Source organism: Fukomys damarensis, unplaced genomic scaffold (assembly GCF_012274545.1).
Source record: "Fukomys damarensis isolate Sample0158 unplaced genomic scaffold, DMR_v1.0_HiC HiC_scaffold_33, whole genome shotgun sequence".
NCBI classification, from domain to species: domain Eukaryota; kingdom Metazoa; phylum Chordata; class Mammalia; order Rodentia; family Bathyergidae; genus Fukomys; species Fukomys damarensis.
The window spans coordinates 11856051-11873164 of record NW_022900945.1 but is presented as its reverse complement, the minus strand read 5'-3'; the positions used below and the strand labels follow the sequence as shown (position 1 = coordinate 11873164).

Genomic DNA, 17114 nt, shown 5'->3' with positions numbered 1-17114 from the left:
GTGGGGGGAGGCGGGGCCTGGTGGAGGGAGGCATGCTGTTGGTGGAGTGGCCCTGAAGGGTTTATCTACTTCCTTGGTTCTTCTTTTGCTCTCTGCTTCCTGGCTGCCACAATGCGAGCAGCTTTCCTCCGTCGCCAGGCCCTCCCACCCTGCCATTTCTGTGTTTGAGCCTGCCAACCATGGACTGCAACTTCTGAAATATGAAACTGCATTTCTGCTGAACGGTAGATGTGTTTTGGTTGAGCTAAGTAGGCACTATGTCCACATTAGATGCTCAGTAAATGTTTCTAAAACTTAACATTAACAAATAAGAACACAGACTCAGGGTTTAAAACATTTGAAAAGTGCAGAAGCAAAAAGGAAATTACTTTTTCACCCTCCATGCCAACATTTATCCCATCGCCAGAAGGTAGCTACTATTTTCCTATTTATTTCCTTCTAGGGAGTATGTATAGGAATAATATATGTTTTTATTTTATGTAAATAAAATGAAGTTTGTCTTTGTCTCTTTGTTACTACATTGTGCAAAAATACCTGGATGAGTTTCCATCACACTTGAGAAGAATTTTTAAAGGTGGTTTGATTGAAGATACAGTGTGCATACAGAGATGAAATTCACTTTGGAAGCTCCTGTTGAATATTCCAGTGGAGTAGACATTTATCCTTTAAAGCAATGACAATGAAGCACAGGAAGTTAAAGTTGGGCTACCATGTGGAAAAGAAGTGCCATATATAATGAAAGATCATGGACAGAGAAGCCAAACTGGGATTCAGACATTGATCCCAACAGGAAATTCACAGGAATACGCACTCTAACTTGCAGGTATTAATTTTTGGTGGAGCTCTTCTCAGTCGGGAATTGAATTTCTTTTGTCAGTATCCCTTGGGATGCATACCAGCAGAGATTTATTTATTTAATATAGATTAATGAACCTCTCAAACTACCCTGGACAGTTTGCTGCTTCTGTATGGATTCTTTCTTCTTTCACATATGATGTTTTGTAGAACACAGAAAACATACATGGGTGTCTGCTCTGAGTCAGGCACTACATTTCGTGATAGGGTTATAAAAATAGCCAATATTTGAGTTCAAGGCAATTAAGAAGGAGGCAAATTTCACTAGTAGACTAGAGAATATGTTAGACATCTACTTTGAGTGTGAAGGCCTTAAATTAGCAAGGCAAAGGAGCATAAGGAGGGTATGTTTAGATGTTATGGATTAGTTTTTTAATGGCTTCCTTATAAATATTTATTCATTAATTCAACAAATAAAATCAGCCTTCCTATTCATGGGTTCTGCAACAACAGATCGGACAAACTGTGAATGGAAAATATTTGGAAAAAGAAATGTATTAGAAATGTAAAGACTTTTTTCTTTGTCATTATTTCTAAACAACACAGTATAGGGCTGGGGATTTAGCTCAGTGGTGCCACCACCTGACTCGCAAGCACAAGATCCCGAGTTCAATCCCAGTACCACAAACAAAACAAACAAAGAAAACCAACACAGTAAAACAGTTTTATACACACCATTTCCATTGTCTTAAATATTATAAGTAACCTAGAAATGATTTAAAATATATGGGAGAGTATTCATAAATTCTACACAGTATACTCTTTCATATAAGGGAATTGAACATTCTGCACATTTTATTATCCGTAGTAGTCACCTTTCCATCTCTGGGACAAAATGCCTGACACATACAATTTAAGAGAGAAAGGATTTATTTTAGTTCATGGTTTCAGAGGTCATCTGGCTCCAAGGAAGAAAGTTCATGGTAGAAAGGGATGGTAAAAGAAAACTGCTCACCTCATGGCAGCCAGGAAGCACAGATAGTTGGAAAGGGCCAGAGGGGCTGGGGACAGGACATACATCGCCAAGATACGCCTCCAGTCCTTTCCTCCAATCAGGCCAGACCTCCTAGTAGCACATGTAGCTGTGAACTCATCAATGCATTAATCAATTGATGTGCTTAGTGCCTCCATAACTGAATCGCCTTGCAAAAGCCCTACCTATGAACTCATGTGCCTTTTGGGGACAGTTTTTATACAATCCATATTAGTATCCCTAGGGAAGAATCCTGGAACCCATCTCCAATGAATATACTGTATATATTCAGTGCCAATATTTGGTTGGGAGGTCCTTGCCAGTTATTGTAAGGACTGGGATGAAATGGAAATGACTAGAGAAGCTTTGAGCAGAACATTGATGAAGTGAAAAGATTTACATCTTAACAAGTTTGCAATAACTACTGCATTGAGAATGCTGCCTAGGGAGCAAGGATAGAGAAAACAGTAAGAGGTTATTACAGTATTAAAGGGAGGAAATGATGGTGTGTGGAGGATGCTAGAGGTGATAAACATCAGCTGTAATTCAGGTTAAAGACATCGTATTACAGTGATCCATGCATATCCATGTTTATAGCAGCACAACTCGTAATAGCTAAATCTTGGAGAGGGTCTCTATATCCATCAACAGACGAATGGATAAAGAAACAATTGTCACTTTATACACAGTGGCGTACTACTCTGCCGAAGAGAGGATTAACTTGAGTTATTCGTAGGAAAATGGATGCACCTGGAGACCATAATGTTAAGTGAAATAAATCAGGCACACAAACTTAAATATCACATGGTTTTTCTTATGTGAGAAACACAAATTATAAAGAGCAAAATAGAAGACAGATAATAAGAAATAAGCAGATAGATCTTTTGCAAAAGGGAAGGGGACCAAGAAGTGGAGAAATGAAAGGGATTAAAAAAGAAGTAAGATGTGTTATGTACACAAGGAATAAAATAATTATGTACTGATATATTCTGAAGACATTTGGTGATAGATGAATGTAGGGTATGAGCATATTATAGATGGAGAGTTGCATTTAATGAGAGTTAGGGCTTAGCTTGGCATATATAACAAATATGCTGGAATATGATTATAATAATTGCACATGAAGGGCTGGGAATGTAGTTCAGCCATAGAGCACTCACCTAGCATACATAAGGCCCTGGGTTTGATCCCCAAATGAAGGGAGAGGTAGTGGTGGGAGGTGATCATAGAAATATGGAAATTAAGTTGGATAGAGGATTCGAGGAGCTTCGATGAGGGGAGGAAAAATGAAAAGGTGGTAGAGTTACTGGATTGTTGATTTTGTTACCATCGAAGGTCATATCCTTGGAGACAGGATTCTAATAACAATAGCTGGTGCTGGTAAGTTGTACATTGGAAATTTAGATTATGGTGGGACTGCAAATTTTTGTGATACCAAGGTGTAAGAAGGAGAGTCTGACCCAAGGTGATGGACAAGATCATGAGAAAATAGGTGTTAGAGTTCAGAGAGGATCATCTGGATGGATCTTCAAATCACTAAGAACTAAGCCAACAATAATGTTCGGGTGGCTGTGAGCTAGAATTAAACTCTAGTAGATGACTCCAGCAGAAGAGGTCCAGGCTGGTCAGATGAATGAAATTCAAAGTCAGAGAAAAACGTGCCTAGAAGTAGTAGAGCTGAGCCACGTACGTGTTAGAGGTTTTCTGTAATGGGCACTTGGTGGGGCTAACCAGGAAGCGGAGGCATCCATTCAGATTGGGCACTGCAGCCAGGGTTTGGACAAGTTAGCAAATAGTGGGGATCAGAGACTTCCTGATCTTCTCAGCAAGTCCCCAGCTGGTAAAGGAATTGACGAGATTAAAGAGAGTTGAGGTTCCTGGGACATCTTGTGGGACAAGGTTGATGGATTTTAGCAATTCTGTTGAATGAGAGTTGAGAGCTACAGACTATTCTTGCTGCGGTTTTTGTTATCCTCAACCCCTCAGGCCTCTGTTCTCTGGTCAGAGTGCCTGACAAAGCCAGGGCTGCATGCATCTGAAGTTGATTAAATCTGATGATGCTTAGCACTCAATTAGCATGCTGCTCTTTTTTTTTTTTCTTACTAGCTATTCCATGACATTGATCCAGAGCAGTCAGTGGGGGTAGATTTTCTGCATAATGTTTTTACATTAATATGAGGCTGAATCATTACTACACTTCACTCACCTCCCTCCTTCAGCTGGAACAATGTAATGGATTTTTAAAAGCCTTTTCTTCTTTGATATATTTGGGGTAAAAATGGATCTTTTGTCCAAGTAATGTTAAATGCATAATTGATTTGTTTCTAGAAGATTCCATTTATCCCTTGATAGAATAGAAATCGAATGATATTTGACTCACTTAAACTGCATGCATTCTATCTGATATCTATCATGGCCATCATTAGAAAAGCAGCAGTGTAAACAATCACATACAGCAGAATACTAATTTTTTGGCATTCATAACCTCATTATAATCACATGGCACTGTTACACATTGCTTAAGCACAATTTTATCCTTAGATCTTTGTATTTTTTAATTCTTTTTTGGTTTGCTTAAGAAGTAAAATATTGTGATTATTCAAGGATTGCAATGGGTATTAGGCTTGTACCTGTAGCAGATATATGCTTCACAGACACAAACTTATGTGTGCAAAAGCCATGACCCACCGGCCTTGGAGCTACAATAAACCTTTCTTCCTTCAGCTTTGGGTGTCAGGTATTTTGTTTCAGCGACAAGAAAAGTAACCCAAACACCTGCCTGTGGGCCCTCCTTCTTCAAGGAGTGCCCACTGCAAGCTGGCTTTCCATTTAGCTCTGCCCCTCAGGGGCTGCCTGCATGGCTCTACTCACTCCAAGGACCGGTTTGTGACTCGCACATACTGATATTTGCCTTTGTCCCTTCTCCTGGTGAGCTCAGTCTGGAGCTATGTGGTTAGCCTGAACTTTCTGTAGATAACTCAACTCTAAATGTCCAAAGCAAATTCACTATTAGCATCCACAGTCTCAGTGTGCTCTTCTCTTTCTATTCACCCCTGCAGGGGAAATCACACCATCTTCTTATCACCCCTTCTGAAAGAGTCCTCAACTGCTCTCAGCAGCTCTGTCCTCTCAACCCCAACTCATTCCCCTTCCCGACCCTTCAGCAGCATCTCACTACACACAGGAACAGCTAACTTTTTATCATGGTGTGAAAAGCCCTGAGCCAGCTGACCCCTGCCTGATTTTCTACCTTCATCTTGCACCACTCTTCTCTTGACAGACTAACAACTGGGTTTTTAACCTCCTGGCGGGATCATTAGCATTCTTCATGTCTTAGTTAAAGGTCACCTTCTCAGAGTCACAAATGTCCTAAGTACAATACACATCTCTTCTATTATTTTCTATTGTTGATCCAGCAATTCCTTCTTTACCTATTCTTACTACTGAAGGGTGGCGAACATGCTACTTTGAGAAAAGTATTATTTTGTGCTAAAGGCACTTGAAAGCCAAGGGTTCTCTGACTCCCTCCTTGGTCTTCCTGAAGACAGCAGATAAAACTCTCCTATGGAAGATGTACTCCCTGTACCAGAAGGAAAGCAACATTTATATCATAGAGGACAGGAAGCTGAGATGGAGAACATCCAGTACAAGCAGAGTTTGATAATGCTTATCTTCCTAGTCACTTCATCAACTAGCTACAGAGCCCAAGACCCTTCGCCTTGTTACATTGCCACAGTTGACTCTGCTCAGTTCTGTATTCTCTGTTTAACTCTAGGCCTTTGGGTCTTCATTTTACAAACAAGATTCCTGTACTATGTAGAACCTGTGTTAAATAAATCTATAAGCTTTTCTCCTACTGATCTCTTTTTTGCCAGTTGAATTGTCAGGAAAGGCCAAAAACACCTTAAGAGAGCAGAGGTAAAATTTTACTTTCCTTATTCCATGAGCCACATACTGTCTGCACCGGCCCTAGTGAGCCCAACCTCCAGAGAACGGTGCTCTGTGCGTTTCCTCCCTGTGGTACCTGCAGGTGGCTGCCACGTGGTAAGACGTCAGTGATCCTTATTGAGTCAAAAATCAACTCAATCAACAAATTCTGTTGACTTTACTTTCAAAATGTTCTTTGAATACAACCCTTTTCTATTTTTTTTACCAGTTTTATTCACACTTGCCTCTTTTGTGAAGGATAGTGGTTAAATATACTGACTCAGGAATAAGACTGCTTGAGTATGAATTCTGGACTCATCATAGTCTAGGCATGAAGCCTTAAGCAAATTGGTTTTGTCTTGTTTCGCTCTTGGGACAGGATCTAGCTATGTAGTTCAGGCTGTCCTTGAACTTACTATGTAGGCCAGGCTGGTCTCCAACACCGGGTAATCCCGCCTCAGCCTCTCAAGTGCTGGAATTGCAGGTGAGCACCACCATATTTGGAAAACTGTTGAACAACGACTTCTCTTTGCACATCTGTGACATGGAGATAATAGTAGCATCTGCCCTTCCGAGCTAAGAAAGAATATACACAACTATATGGAGAAAAGCATATGCCAATAGTAACCCTTATATGTAGATGTTGCTGCATTTTGCTTATATACTGTTTTCATAGCCTCTATGCAGGCCAGTGCACCTATGTTCCTGTTACTTGGACTGCTTGCCCTTTCACACAAGTTCACATCACGACTTTCTCTGATTCTGCATCTTTGCCTGGAGTGCCACTTGGCCGTTCTAAACAGGCAAGTTCTTATTCATTATCCCCATCTCTGAAGATGTAGTTCTAAGGCTGCCTGCTCCGTAGGGCCTTCCTTCTACCAGTAATTATAGCACTACTAAAAAATAATGACAACCACTACACTGAGCACTAGCCCTATGCCAGACGCTGTGAAACATCTCATGTTTATTATATCATTTAATCTTTTTAACAGCGAGTAGAGTTAGTATTAGCCTCCATTATACAAATGGAGAAAGTGGGTTTGGAGAGCTTAACTGAACTCACACTTTCCTTATTCCAGCAGGGTGCTAGCTGGCCCTTTATTATGGCTCTAACAAGGTTGTACAATTATTTATTCAAGTGGTTGCTTTGTGGCTCCCTTTCTGCAGAGTGAGCCCTTGAGGCTCAGAACTGCCCTTTAGCCTTTAATCTTTGCAGCTGCTATGATAGCAGTTAGTCCCAAGGAGCTTTCTCTTGCCTCAATGGCGTCTTCACTGAGGTGCCCCAAATCGGTTTTAGACAATTTTTTCTAATTGTGTCTAAATTTTCTTTGTGTCATGGAACTGCTTTAAAATTACTTTGCTATTAAAAATAATTTAAATAATAAATTCTTTTTTTAAAAAAAGGAAATTGAGAAGCTGGATGAAGTGGCACATGTCTGTAATCTCAGCTCTTCTGGGGTCTAAAGCAGGAGGATCACAAGTTTGAGCCCAGCCTGGGCAACTTAGTGACTTAGAAGACCCTTTCTCAAAATGGAAAATTTAGAAAAGGGCTGGTGTAGCTTAATACAAAGGCCCTAGATGTCAAATCTCTACTATCTTTCTCTCTGTCTCTGTGTATTTCTCTGTCTCTGTCTCTCTGTCTTTCTCTCACATCTGGGGTCTAAAGCAGGAGGATCACAAGTTTGAGCCCAGCCTGGGCAACTTAGTGACTTAGAAGACCCTTTCTCAAAATGGAAAATTTAGAAAAGGTGTGGTGTAGCTTAATACAAAGGCCCTAGATGTCAAATCTCTACTATCTTTCTCTCTGTCTCTGTGTATTTCTCTGTCTCTGTCTCTCTGTCTTTCTCTCACACACACACACACACACACACACACACACACACACACACACAAATAAGAAATGGCCACACGAGGAATATCAGGCTTTAACTTACTTGAAAAAACGACTTTGATCTTAAATGATAGAAAGCCCCAACTATCAACAGAAGTGAAATGTAAAGAAAGCATTCATACTCATTTTGTGGTACTGACACAAAATAAAAGGACTACAAATGCACTTCATTTTGATGAAATTTGTTTTGAGGCTAATATACCTAATGATGCCCTTAAGGACTACATTTTTGCATGTATTTTTTTTTTTTCCTGGTACTGGGGATTGAACTCAGGACCTTGCTCTTTCAAGGTAGGCAGCGAAACCACTGAGCTAAATCCCTGGCTGGATGGTGTTTTTTGAAACAATAAGGCTGTAGCTATAGATGTTTGCTGACATGAGAGCCCTACATATCTTCCATTGATGGGTATTATTCTATTCAAAGCAGTCTATTTCCTATTGGCCAAAAATTTTTTTTGAAACAACAAATTAGGCTTTTTCATCACACCTGACAGATAAAATTAGAAATTCTGTGAAAGATAGTTTTAGGGAAATTTTTCACTTTTTTTTTGCCTGAATATGTCCCTATAGAGAGACACATCAGAATTAAATTGACATATCAACAGAAGCAGAGTCAATAACTACTTTTATGACTGCAGTTTTAGATGACAATCACATAGTTTAGATGACTAGAGAGGCTCTACTGATAAAACCAGTATGAAGATCTTTGCAGTAGTTTCAAAAATCTTCAGAGAAAATAGCTCACAATTGCCACTACAAAACATTATGGTCATAATTTGTTTGGATGTGTAATCTGAATCTATCGAACTAAAATTTAAACTCCCAATTTCCCAAGCATAAATGATCCATATACATTCAAGGAAACTATGAATACAGAATACTGGATGCAATTCTGCAGGGAAATGGTGATATGTGGGTAAATTCAGGGCAATTGCTGGGCAGAACATTTAGGCTATGAACCATTGTTTTATGAGTCTCAAAGAATTTCTCAGTACAATAGTTGATGTATTTGCCAAATGTTGATATCCAGCGAACACTAAAGGCCGAGGTAATGATTATTCACTGAGGGATCAGCCCTGCCCTTTCACTTCTCTGCTTCTCCCTTTGGCTGACTGCCCATATAATTGCTCTGCTTATTTGCAATTAAAATCTATCCAATCTGTTTGTGAGCAGATGTGGCAAAAAAGTATTGGTTAGGCATTGAAAACAACACTTGGCCAAAATTATATGTCATACATTTAGAGTCATCTTTTTAAAAAATAGCACCTCTTTTTATTACTAATAACTGACTCATTTTCCTTTCTTTGACATACTTTGTTACCTTGTTCCAGATTCATTCGCTGAATTGGGTCCTGACCTCGCCAATTGTTTATTGTTGTGTGACAATAACACGGTCTGTATTTTTTATTGATGTATTTCACCTTAAAATAAGACTTTTAGAGCAGTAGGTTTATAGAAAAACTGAGAGGAAGTACAGAATGGCCACATGCCTCCAGTCCCTACAGATGTGCAACCTCTCTCACAGGAGTGGTACACTTGTTACAATTCATAAACGGACAGCAGTATGTCATCATCCTCCAATGTCCATGAATTCCATTGGGGTTCACTTTTGGCACTCATACCGGAGGTTCTGACAAGTATATTTCACTGTGATATTCACCACTGTAATACTGTAAGAGGAATTAGTGAGACAGAAGTTAGGATTCTATTAGGCAGTAGACCTTGGGCCCCAAATAGTCTGTTGAGTCACAGCCCTCTAGGGATCTTACAAAATCATCTGCCAGGTGTCCTTTGGGTGAGACCTCCCCAGAGAATGACCAGACAAGTCACTGGCTCAAGGCTGCACAGCCCCTGAACAGACACTGTGTGTACATTGCACAGGTTGGACCCTAAAAGGTATGTAGTCTCCTATAGGGTAAAGATCATACTGTTTACAGAACGGCTTGAGCGCCTTTCTCCACTCTTCAAAAACTCATCCACAAACAGCCTTCTTGGGTATCTTACTCAGAACACCTTCCTGGCTAGCGGGAGCATTACTTCCTTGCCTTTAGATCTTTTAAATAAATTTGCTTGAGCTCTACCTCCTCTACCTGCAGTTTCATTCTTTGTCACTGTGGGACACAACCCCGGAGTGCTGGTAACAATATCATACAGAATTGTTTCTCTGCCCTAAAGATTCTCAGTGCTGTGCCTGTTCGTCCTTTCTGAATTTCTAATCCTTTACCACCACTCATCTTGTAAATGGCTTCAAAGTTTTTCCCTTTTTCAAAATGTTGTATAGGTGAAGCAGAAACAAAACAACATGGTCTTTTCAGATTGGCGTCTTTCACTTAGTAATATGCATTTATTGCTCTTCCATTTTATTTTGTTGCTTGCTAGCTCATTTCTTTTTAGTGTTAATATTCCATTGTCTGGACGTACCACAGTTTATCCTTTCATTCACCTTCTGAAAGACATCTTGGTTGTTTCTCAGTTTTGGTAATTATATGTAAAGCTGTTACATTACATCTGTGACACGGTTTTAAGTGAATGTGAATTTTCAATTTGTTTGGATAAATACCTGTAAGTGCAGTAGCTAGATTTTATGGTGAGAGTATGTTTAGTTTTGTAAGACACTGACCAGCTGACACCAAAGGGCTGTATCATTTTAGCCTTTCCAGCAATGACCAATGAAAGTTTCTCTTAACCACAGCCTCATTAGTATTTGGCGTTTTCAGTTTTTTTGGATTTTGGCCATTCTAAATAGGTGTGTAGTAACAGTTCCTTGTTTCAGTTTGAATTTCTCTAATGACACCATGGGAAATGTTTTTCAGTATACAGTGGTACCTCAGTTCATGAACTTAATTTGTTCTACGATTTTGTTTGTGTTTGTGTGGAAAAGATGGCTGTGGTTGTCTTTGTCACTCAAGGCAGAGTTTGCAAACAAAAACATTTTGCCGAACTATTCTGTTTTTGAACCCATTTGTTTGCAAACAAAAATGTTCGTGAACCGAGGTACCGCTTGTTTGTACTTACTTGCCACCTGCATATATCCTTGGGTGGGGTATCAGTTCAGGTCTTTTCAGTTTTTGTGTTGTGCTGCTGGAAAATGAGTCTAGGGCTTTGTGCCTCCTAGGCACGTCCTGTAATTGGACCCGGCATTGTGACCATGCATTTTACATGCATGATCATATTTAAAGTTCATATTGGTCCACAACATATGCACATTTTAATTTCATTAAAGATTTTGTTCAGTGAAGTATGGGCAAAGTTGAACGGCAAATGACAAAATAGGGAAAACATATCTGAAATATCTAAAACCAACAAAGTATTCAATATTTAGACTTTGTAAGGCGAGTGCTCAACTGCTGATCAATAAACACACCAGCCTCTTTTCATAAAGCTGGTCAGTACGTAGTCATTTGTTTCAGCCACCCTATAAAACTAATATGGGATGGAACAGGTATTTTTCATAACAAACCTCTATTTTCAGTATGTATTATGCTATTTGTATTCCTTATCCCTCCACTTCTTTAACTTTTTATTCGTCCAGCAAATAAAAATGGTAAGTATAGAAAATACATCTTAAAAAAAAGTGTGGGAGTACAGACTGGTGCAACCACTGTGGAAATCAATATGGAGATGCCTCAAATTGGATTACAAGTCCAATTTGACCCAGCTATTCCTCTGCTGGGTATCTTCCCAAAAGAGTTAAAAGAATCATACCACGGTGATATATATGCTCACCTGTTCATAATAACAGTTTGTAATAGCTAAAACCTGGAAACAGCCCAATTGCCCATTAGCTGGAGATAAAGATTTTATTTTAGTAAATAAAATGGAGTACTACTCAGCCATAAAGAACAAGAAACTAGAGACATTTATAGCTAAGTGGATGCACATTGAGGCCATACTCTTAAGTGAAATTAATAAGACACGTGTAAATACCAAATAGTTTCTCTGGTGTGAGTAACTAAAAGTGTAAATAAGGATTAAAATGTATAACTGACATTGCATAATAGGAAAAAAGGTCTAAAGGAATAGGGAAGTGGAAGAGGAAGGGGGAAGGTAAAAAGGGAAAAGAAAAATATGAGAAAAGGAAAAACATGGAAACAATGTCTGTGAAAAAGGAAGGATGGAGGGGCTGAAGAGAGGGCTGGGGAATGGGGGAAAAATAAGAACCAAGGTAAGTCACATAAAGGTACAAGATCCCAAGGATGACTGTAACTGTGCTGTATACCTAAAACGTACCAATAAACTTTCTGGGTAGATTGTAAGCAGGTAATATGCAAAAGAGGAAGTCCAAAGTCATGTTTTTGGGTACCTGTTGCAGTGCATGCAGTTTACAGTCACCTTGGGGAGTGGGTGCACGTGCATACTAGTGGATTCTTTCTAATCTCCTTCTCTTTCCTTCCTGCCTCCCTTCCTCCCCCCTCTAAAGTTCTTTTCCCCATTTCATTCTTGTTCTTATTAAACTTATCTGTTTATGTCATACGACGTTTCCATAATTGAGGCTATGAGTCTTATACTAGTGTATCTTTATTCTACTTATTTTTCCTCTCCCTCTCCTCATCCTTGTTCTCTTGAACTCATTTGCAAGAGAACTATTCCTTTCTGTCCATCTTTTGTTGCGTTCTTTGTACTTTGCCTTACTCCGTATACGGTATTTAAGCCTTTGTGTCTGATTATGTCACTCAACATTGTATTTTCCAGGTGCATCTACCTTCTTACAGTTGTTTCAAATGTGTCCTTCCTTTCAGCTGGGCAGTATCCCATTATATATAGATGCCACATTTTTTCTTCCAATCGCCTGTTGGTAGGTGTACAGGCTGCTTCCAGGATTTAGCTATTACAAATTGTGCTACTATAAACATTGGTATGCATACATTGCTATCATATATCTTTAGTTCTTTGGGGAAGATATCTAGAAGGGAGATAGCTGGGTCATATGGGATATCTAATTTTAGTTCTTTGAGGACGCTCCATATTGATTTCCATAATGGTTGTACTACTTTACATCCCCACTAACAGAAGTGTTCCCCTTTCATTGCTTTGTCACCAGCATTTGTTTGTTTGTTTGTTTTGCTTTCTTGATGATTGTTATTCTCTCTGGTGTAAGGTGAAATCTTAGTATTGTTTTAAATTGCATTTCTCCAATGGCCAGGAGTGTTGAAAAACAAGTATACTAAACATACTCAAAAGTATTACTAACTGTACCATTTGTTGGTGGTTAGTCTGGAAACAGGCATGTGAACAAATTCTGCACAAATATAAATGGAAGCCTGCCTGGAGGCTACTAAGGTGGGTCTCCCTGATACACTTGATCTTAGCCAAAAGGCCGAGAAGCGATTGAGACTCCCTGATAAAAGGCAGGGATATAATTAGTGTTTTAGCAGCCATCTTGCTGCAATGAAATGCAAATCAGATTCTCAAAGAAAATATTCTGAGATGGTGGAGCTGTAGGACCCTTGGACTTTGATGAAGTCAAGAGTTGCACAACAACCATGAAAATAAGAACAAGAATGAAAATGGGGGAAAGAACTTTAGAGGAGGGAGGAAGGGAGGCAGGAGGGAAGGAGGCGATTAAAAAGAATCAACTAGTATGTACGTGCACCCACTCCCCAAGGTGACTGTAAACTGGAGTGATAATCTTGCCAGGTAATTAAATATTCTTGTGGCTTCATTGCTTCTAGTAGAGTTTTCTGTCACTTGTGGGTAGAATCATCCTGATTCTGTGCTCAAATATTTGTTGAATGAACACACACTCATTGTTACAAATATCACAAAGCCAACTATTTTCTCTGCATATCTCTATTTCTACCAATAAAAAGTTAAAGAAGTGGAGGAATAAGGAATGAAAATAGCATAATACATACTGAAAATAGTGGTTTGCTATGAAAACACCTGTTACACCCCATATTAGTTTTATAGGGTGGCTGTAACAAATGACTACGTACTGACCAGCTTTATAAAAAGAGGCTGGCAAGATGATCAGCAGCTGAGTGCTCACCTAGGATGGATGAAGCCCTGGGTTTCATCTTCAGCACCAAATCCTCAGCCATTGGTGGCTCCTGACAATCTCTGGGATTCCTTGACTTGCCATTGTGTCACTCTAATATTTGCCTCCTTTTTTTAAAAAAAAAAATGAAATTGATAGCATTTTACTTAGTGATTTTTGAAGGCAGGCTGTTTATGAGTAGGCTTTCTATGTTTTCATTTGGTTTAACTAGTGAGGATAATCATTAACTACAAAACCACTAATGTGTATTTATTATAGAGATATTATTCTCCCCAATGGTAATATCAAATTATAGTATAGAAAATTTCTACTCATCTGGGAATTATAAACAAAGATTCAAATGTGAAGATGTTTGGAGTTCTGGGCTAGGGATTTGGCACAGTGGTTCCTTCACCTGCCTCACAAGCACAAGGGCCCAAGTTCAATCCCTGGTACCAAAAAAAAAAAAAGATGTTTGGAGTTCTTTTTAATACTCTATGATAACTATTTCATTTATCAAATTCCTTTGCAAAAATTTCCATTACGGATAACTTTTGTGTTGATTTAAAAATAGTTCTCCTTTGTTTCTTCAGTTGTGTTGTTCTTTAATTTTGATCCCATAAACACAAGAGCTTCAACTTGTACAGAAGCTGGGTATTATTTCCCTTAGGGCAACAGTAAGTGCATTTCAAAAGCTCTTTTTGATATACTGATTACCAGAAGGCCATAAATCTAATAATTTCCTAATGTCAGCTCCGGGCAAGGAGGCTACGTAACTATTATATTATTGTACATTTTTTTGTTTAGTGCTCAGTTTATTAACTTAAATATTTCATTTGACTGAAGTATTTGAACGAGAGAGAAAAATGCCTGAGCATTAAGCTGAATTTTGGTAAATCAACAGAGATGGCAGACCGTTTCCAGCACTGGCTAGCTGCTGATACCAGATACAAAGGGAAAGAGAAGTGGTAGTTATTTTTTAAAAACATCTTAAATATTAATGTTCTTGTATTTTGTTGATGAAAAGTAGTACATGCTTTTGGCAGAAAATTTTATTTCCTTTCTCTTCCTTTAGTTCTAAGTGAAGTTCATTAGGAAAGCATTCACTGACTAGGTTAGGCTGCCCTGGTACATAAGGAGATCACTCTGTTCTTTTCCTGTTTTGAACTTATCAAAATATAATTTATTAATAATCTGGGTAAATATCTATTTAATATTTGCCTTCCCTACTATATGTAAGTTCCTTGAGAGAAGGGATTGGAACTTAGTACTCACTGTGTTCTCAGTTCCCAACTAATTCACTCGCCCAGAGTCCGTGAGCCATGAATAATTTGAGTGACTGAGAATCTAAATGAAAATACAAAGCCCACACTGAGAACTGAGAAGGTCTCAGTTCCCTAATAAAAACTGGTAACTTTTCAATAAGCTTCTTCCTTAATTTTTTCATAATTGAGACGTTACCCTATGTACAATTTACTATCATTTTCTCACTTAAATTATCTAGTCCTACTTTGATAATCATTTGTTTCCACCGAAGAAGCAACATAAATCTACGATACAATGAAAAGCGTGAAGTAACGCCGCAGGATGGAGAGCGGAAGTCCTCTTACAGTCGTCTTCATTTTCAAGTCTCCAGGTGACCACTGCTAAAAGTTTAAGCTTCCTATCATTGCCTTAACAAAAGACCGCAGATCTAGTGGTTTCATATAAAACAATGTACTATTTTACAGTTCTGGAGATTGAGGTCCAGCAGAGCTGCACTCCTTCTGGAGGCTCCAGGGGAGAACTGCTTCCTTTGCTTTCCGCAGCTCTTAGACCCACATTCCTGGGCTCATGGCCCTTCAGCCTGGACCATTGTTTCCTTCTTCATCTCTCTTCTTTGACCTTCTTGTCCTTCTCTTTTAAGGGCCCCTGTGATTACACTGGGCCCACCCACACAGTTCAATGTAACCACCCCATCCTGAAATCCTTCATTTAATCACATTTGCAAAGTTTCTTTTACCATGTAACCCATTAAAAAAATTGTATGTGTAAGGATATAAAGATATTTAAAGAGCCATTATTCTGTCAAAAATGTCCTTCGAGAGGGGCTGGGGATTTAGCTCAGTGGTGCTTGCAAGTGGTGCTTGTGCTTGCAAGCACAAGGTCCCAAGTTTGAGCCCTGGTACCCACCTTCCTTTCAAAAGAGAAAAAAAAGTCCTTCTAGCAGTTTTCTATTAAAGACACATATCCCTTCACCTTGCAAGCACAAGGACCTGCGTTTGATCCCCGGTACAAAAAAAAAAAAACCAAAAAACAAAAAACCCCCCACAAAACAAAAATACATATCCCTTGTGCTCCTTCCCAACTCTCTAATATCTTCCTAAGAGAGGTTTTTCAGGACGTTCCACTTTATAATACGTAGTGTAATTAAAATATCTATTACATGTTCCTGAAGTTTCAGGGAATCTCACAAGATCTTTAATGGACATACTCAATGTCCAGCCAAATCAAAATCAATTAAATAAAATCAGTTGTAGCAAAATCACAGCTCACAGAGAAGTAAACTCTATCAAATGGCTTTGTATGACACTACCAGTGGCTTTTTGATTGACATGGGAGAACTACACTGAGCCAGCAGTCTTTGAACTGTGTAAGCACGACCTTATGCTCAAGTCAATGTGGCATTTTAATCACAGCACAGGATTCACAAAGTGAGACTTTCAGGGGCAGTTGTCCTACTTTTGCATCGAAACACATTTATCATGGGTTAGTTTGAAGCTAATTAAAAGGTCATGAGATGGAAACGGATAACAGCAGAATAATTGCTGTTGTTAAATGGCCCTCTGAAAGGAGGGAAATATTTCAGGCCAAGCTAAAACAGAGTGTAAGGGAGTCCAATATCAAAATCAGAACTATGGAATGGTGTAAATACAGTAGGATACAAGCTTTTGATATATTTTTTCTACTTGCTTTTTATTACATTTAATCTGCTTTTATTGAATTTAATCTTGCTCAAAGAAATATTTTGGCTGCTAGATATGAAATTCTTAAATCATATACTTTGATTGGTTTAGCAGACTTGTCTGTACCATGTAAACTATATAGTACAAAGCCCTTGAAAAATCTCTTAGGGTTCCTGTTTTGATCCTGACTCAATTTATTCTTTCCACTCATTTTATTTGTAACATGTATTTAGTGGTCATAAAAGTATGTATAGTAGGTTTATGTGAGTTTTTCTTCAAAATTGCTCTGGCAAATAGACCCAAATTTACTTGTATATAAAATGTAAGTTGGATCCATTTCCTGCGGTCCTTATGTTTTAAAAAATGCACTTCTTCACATTGTCAATTATCTCCTTAGGATCTTATGTACTATTATAGTTTGTTCACACCAGAGAAACTATTTGGTATTTACATGTGTGACTTTGTTTTTCTTCAAAATTGCTCTGGCAAATAGACCCAAATTTACTTGTATATAAAATGTAAGTTGGATCCATTTCCTGCGGTCCT

At 38.7% G+C, this 17114-nt stretch overlaps 1 protein-coding gene across 4 annotated transcripts in view; it reads right to left on the bottom strand.

Moving 5' to 3' along the window:
• The window catches only part of Ak5 (adenylate kinase 5), a 219973-nt gene that overhangs the window by 200911 nt on the left and 1948 nt on the right, over window positions 1–17114 (bottom strand). The gene's annotated exons all lie outside the window — the stretch shown is intronic.